Here is a 6673-nt window from a genome sequence, read left to right as displayed (position 1 = left end):
TTATATAAGTACATTAAATTGAATTGCATTCAAAATTAACTAGGACATTGATTAGATATAAAATAATTTTAGATACCTATGGTGGAAATGTCGGACCGTTTATTACGCAATCAATTGGATTAACTTCTTTGTACGCATGGGTAACTAGTAGGTCTGCGGAATTGGAAAATCAAATGATATCTGTTGTTTGCATTTAAAATTTTACTAATTGTAAATAATTTACGATTGGATACCGATTTTGAATACCGGTTTAAACCGTTAAAACCCGAAATCGATACCGAAACCGAAACAAAATCGAAAAATATCAATACCGGTAATCAAAATTGAAATTGAAATCAAAAAATATGAAAACTGGTATTTAAAACAGGGTTGGCAAAAACCTGGGCTTTTTAGAAAAAACCCAACCCGGTCGGGTTTTTTCAAATAAAACCCCAAAAAACCCAAAAACCCGATGGGTTTTAATGTAAAAGTAATAACGGGTGGTTTTAATTGGGTTTTTTCAGAAAAAACCCATCCAAAAACTCTGTGGGGTTTTATTGTAAAATATTAATGGGCGGTTTTATCGGGGTTTTTCTGAAAAAACCCATCCGAAAAAAATAAAAATCGGAATTTTTTTCCATGTATTTTTTCCATGCGTTTTTTGTTTTTTCTCTTATCGCGTTATCACTTATCTCTATACTGGCCCGCCAAAACTATATGATAATAATATAAGATATAAACACTCAGAACTTTTCCCAATTGTTAATTTTTATTGACGTTACTACGTTAGTGGCATTATTAAGTTTTTTGTTTTGTTGTTAGATTTTTATTTGTTACTAAAATTGTACCTACCTTATTAATTAAAATAATTATTTAGTTTTTTCAAATCAATTTAATATTTTAATTAGAAAAATAAATAATACCTATAAGGTAATTTTTTCTGAAAATTAACACAAGTTAAAAAAAATAAAAAAAATAAGAGTGAACTTCTATTTTATCCAGAAAAGTAACCCGGGTTTTATGGGTTTTTTCAAAAAAAATTAGTGGGTTTAACCCAGAAAAGCAGCCCGGGTTTTTTCGGGGTGGGCTTTTTCGTGCCAACCCTGATTTAAAACCAAAAACGAAATCAGAAAAAAATAAATACCGATACCCAAAACCGAAATCAAAATTGGAAAAAATAAATAGGTACCAATAGCCGAAACCAAAATCGAAATAGCAAAAAATATTTACGGTTTCAAGCGATGGATATAATGACGTACCAACTGACCATCGATCGACGTGGATTAATAACGAAGATGCAGACACGTTCAGATCATAAATGTATGGTAGTTATTCAAATAGATATTAGATGATTATTAAATTATTATATTGAATATTTACATTATACAATTTTAAGAATTATTAATAATCATTTAAAATGCTTCTTTATTCTTTATCATTTATTTTATAAATAATTACAATTTAATGAAAATGTTCAAGTGAACAGTATAAACGAAAATGCAGATTAAATAAAATAATAAATAAATAATATTATCAATATTATTTTTTGATATTGTAATTATTATTATATAATAATGTGCCTAACTTAAATTAAAATCAGTAATTTTAGGTACGTATAAAACGTGCGTGAATTTGGCCCCACCAATCACCATGTTATGATAATTACACCGAAGTTATGCCAATAGTTTGCAACTAATTTGCAACTTTAGGCAACCTATTTAAAAAAATTGCAACCTTTTTTTGCCTTGATTGCCAAACCAAAATTGGTGGGCCAAATTCACGCAGCCCCACCACATCGTCCTATCGACATCGAATTGTCGATTAAGGCAAAAATATAAGGTTGCAAATTGTTTTATATCGGTTTCCTACAGTTGCAAATTAGTTGCAAAATATTGGTATAACTTCGGTGTAATTATCATACCATGGTGGGGCAAAATTTACGCACGTACATATAAAAACGTGCGTGTAATGTACGCACGCGAAACATCTAATGCGCAAATGAAAATGTACGCAAATCAATTTCCGACAAAATCTATTGTTTTTTTAGTTTGTATTTTGACCATTTTCGGTATTCAAATAAAGGCAAACGAATTTAGTTTTTTTGTTGTAATTCAACAATATTTTTCGTGTGGATCCGAAACGTTTACAATGTTTTATATTATACACGCTGACATTTTTAAGACATTTTAATTACCTTATTTTATGATTTACACTGTATTACTATAAATAGTAAAATAAGTCACGACGATAATTATTAGCATAGTATTTAATATTTATATGACAGCATGCCGGCAGTTAGTGACAGACAGTTTCCGCTCAGAATCGTTTTTCGTATGCAATGGTTTACCATCGAATTCAAATTTAACAAATCCATTTCTGTTTCCTATTCAATGACGAATGACGATGTACACTCGAGTACTCGACTGTTACCTAATTTCTCACTTGTTTTTAATTTTAAATTACAATTCATAAAATTGTTAGTAAACTGTATTTGTACAATATAATGTAAATATATTATAATATTTTACCGAATATTAAATATAGGTGAATGTACTATCTTCGTGAAATTCTGATTATAATAACATGACATAATATTATTTTCTCTTTTGGCTACGCTTGAATAGTTGTTTGTTTATTCAAAAATATAAAATGCATAAAAATGGTTTCGAATAAATCGTATTTTATGTTACGCACAATAACATAGTACCTACATTAATATGTCTAAAAACAATAATGTTGTACCTCCGAAGTCACGGATTCCCATGGCTACTCCCAGTGTCTGTAAGTTATCTATGATGTCTAAGATGAAAACTGAAGTATTTCGCATAGGGCTAGTGGACAGTAGATGAGGTAGATTGGTCATCACGAATTACAACTGCAGCTATATTAAATAATACCCAAAAATATCGTCATTATGTATTGCTCGAATTGTCTTGTTATTATATCGTTATTATATATGTTTGCAGCCTGTAAGTCAAAAACTTTTGTTTTGGATATAATTTTTTTTTTTTTGCGTGTGACTTGCTCGTCTTACTGCGTTCCAAAACAAGTTGTTGAAAAAAACAATTCGAAAACCATATTATCGTTTGTTGGCAGCTGCTGTTTGACAAAACCGATTCCTACACACACTATACTTACTCAAGTGGCCGTTTACAGTGCGTAAAATATATCATCGAAATATTTAAGCTTTAAATAATTTTAATCCTTATATTATACTATGTATTCGTTATAACAGTGCAATCTGTGGAGAAAATAAAATCGTATTAGGTGTATTGTTGTTGTTTAATAATATTACGAACATTAATTATGTAGGACGCGCGTACGTGTTTCAAAATAATAATTCCTACATCACAGTCCGTCACACACACGGAACACTTGTCAGCTGTGCCGCCGCCTTTACATTATCGTATTGACAATAAATTTACTAAACACGCGGTATTACAGTTATAATGCTACACACGATATATTAGTATAATTTATATGGGTTAGATAAATGTTTTTCCGACAGATATCACTGTTTTCAAATGTTTGAAACCGTACCTGCTATCCTGTTGTAGATGTACCTACTTACACCGCTGTTAGTGTTTTCGTGGTAAATAAAAATATAAAACTACAATTTCATATACCTATAGGTATAATAATGATCGGAATAAACAAATAAGGTTGTTTCTATTATTTATTCCACAAAATTATACTATACTTGATATTAACGATATTGTAAATTGTAGGTATATAATATTATACTACCTACGCAAAAATATATTTTTTCAAGAATAATTATTTTTAATGCTTATAACAACTATGACCTACTTTTCGTGATTTAAACCGAGTGATATTTTTCGTTTAAAAAGCTATGCTGAGTATTTTATATTAATAACCGACGATGACAAACTTATTTTAAAATTGATATGTCTTTGAAAATACGTAATAGTTAGTTATGATATTTTAATCATAATATAAATTATTGTAAACTACAACCATAGACGATAACCATATTTTTTATCATCATATTTTTCGTTATAAGCAATATAACGTCTGTAAATTATTCATGCATTATATAATAATTATTACAAAATAACAATATACGAGTATTTGATTAAAAATATATAATAAAAACGTGTATTATGTTTTATATCAAAAAAATTGCATATATTAAATAATTTTTAAAGTGTTTATAATTTAAACAAACCTATATTGCAGTCTCATTTATCGTATAATATAATATGTATATAATATATGCTGATATTATTGCGTGACTGTATAACATCATTAATTTCTAAAAAAAAAAATCGTTTACTTTAACTCGCGGGAAAATGGCACAATATCACATTACCACAAAGGTATTACACGTGCGTTCATTACTTATCCTAATTTTAAGTTTGACCTACGCGAATATTTATTTTTAGACTTAGCCTTTGAAGGTTTTTACCTTTTTTGTCGAACATATTTTTTTGACATGAGATTCGTTGATTTAACGATAATAAGTAATATAGCATTTCCTATATACCTATGTAGTTAGTTAATTTTTATTTATTTTTAAAATCATTATCCATTTTTGTTTTGGTTGAAGTGAAGGAGCTATATTTGTTTTGAAATACAATATTATAGGAATGTGTACTATAGACATTTTTCAGCTCACAACATTTCTTACAAGTCTAGTACCTAAATTATTATTTATTATAATATATTGTAATCTTTCAAACGGCTTATTATTTGGAAAATAATTGTAAAATTCTATTGCGCAATCTTTAATAATATTGAAATTAAATTAATCAACATTGTATTTTAAAACCAAAAATTTTATATTCATACGTAATTTGATCCGACGAGATAATTAAAAACAAAAACACTTTACTACTAAACTAAACGAAACCCCCTGAGAAATGATTTAAACCACTATAGCAATTAAGATAAAGATTGCTGCTAGTCCAGAGTCTGGATAACGGTGTTGGAGAATTCTTCTCAGACCAGACAAAAAAAAATAATACACAATTAATAACGAGTTTCGCCGGTGAATGTACACAATATTCCGAACGGAGCTACCTATATAAGGTTCTGTAGTGCAGTAAACAATTCTAGGTAATATATAATGTACCGTAAGAATGGTATAAAGAGTTTAAATTGGTTCGATTACGGTGCGTACGGTTTGTCGGTTTTTACCCAGAAATTACAGTTTGGGGCGAAACAACTAAAAAAGCACTTCCGCGTAGGTATCTCGCCAAATTCCACACGGAAAGTATACTATTAGGAGGGGAATTCGTCAAATCTTCCAATTGTTTTCTAGAAAATAACAAACCCTAGTTTTCAACTCAATTTCAAAAATACCTATTTACTCGGGGTTTATTTATTCCTTCCTTAAAAAAAAAATGTACTAAGTATAACAATACACCTCCGGTCAGTAAGAATAAACCTTTTGAATTGCATTTCGGTCTCTATATTATATATGATGTTCTGTAAGCTCCTGTTTTTTTTTTTTTTTTTTTTGATAACTGTTGCACCAATATTTTTAAGTAGTGTCACTGGACACTCTCCCTTCTACCAAGATAAACAAGTCTAGTAAATTCCCATACATTTTATACTTATTGTGTTACTTTTATACATTTATATGGATTGTAAATAAATTCTTTTAAAAAAATACAAGCCTGTTGCACGTGATATTCATCCCAAATACAATTTATATTAAACATTTATTTACAACGTTATTACATATTAATTAATTAAGACTCGACACTGCGTTCTCAGCCACGTCTCATTATACATAATATCATAATTCAAATTAAAAAATAGGATGAATTGTATCCAACGTATTTATACGTACCTATGTGGCTATGTACCATTTAAAAGTTATGGCTTTGAAACGTTTTGCATGTATTTTCAAGATTACATTTTAAAATTTTAAAATAAAGTAGATTGCAATATAATGTTATAAGCTTTAAACTACGGTGCACAGTAAAATATACTGTTAACCAATATACATGTGAGACCAAATTCACTGCCAAACAAACCCAAACAATGTATAGCATTAATTGTATTGAAAAAAGTTGTTAAGTCATAAACATCGTATTATTTACATGAAACGAACAATATATTTACATTAGAATATGGGTAGACGTGTGACAAAATATAATACGATTACCATTTTATTATTGTTCTACTCACACGCCTGATCGACGTAACCATATTATATCTATATTGCCTACCTGGAGGGACGTAGATTTAAAAACGTGTCAGCGTTTTCACAATAATAAAATGCACAAATTCAGTTCTTGCGTCATCGCGACTAAATACAAGCAAAAAAAAATTTTGGGAAAAATCCGCAAGAGGAGAATGACGTTTAATCTTAAGCCGCGTATTAATCCACGTGTATAAACGGCGGAGGTCTTTAAAATTCTTTGAAATTATTAAAGTGTGCCCCCTGAACCGCAGTAAAAAATGAAGGAGCGACGAGACGCAGAAAAAAAATAATAATCTGTGGGTATAATAAACGCTCGGATTGACGTTATTAACGTTAATTGTACATGATATTACGCGGCCTAGTTAAATCCTGGTGGAAATAAAAAATACATAAATGTTCAAATATAGGGTTTTGTATTCCAGCCTCCACTGTTTTCACCCGCAATCCAATCATACGATTTACTGAACACCCTTCAAAAATGAACACTCTCGTCTTTCTGTCTTGCCGAGCAGCAGCTAT

This window comes from Acyrthosiphon pisum, chromosome A2 (assembly GCF_005508785.2).
Source record: "Acyrthosiphon pisum isolate AL4f chromosome A2, pea_aphid_22Mar2018_4r6ur, whole genome shotgun sequence".
Taxonomy (NCBI): domain Eukaryota; kingdom Metazoa; phylum Arthropoda; class Insecta; order Hemiptera; family Aphididae; genus Acyrthosiphon; species Acyrthosiphon pisum.
This window is presented reverse-complemented; position numbering follows the sequence as displayed.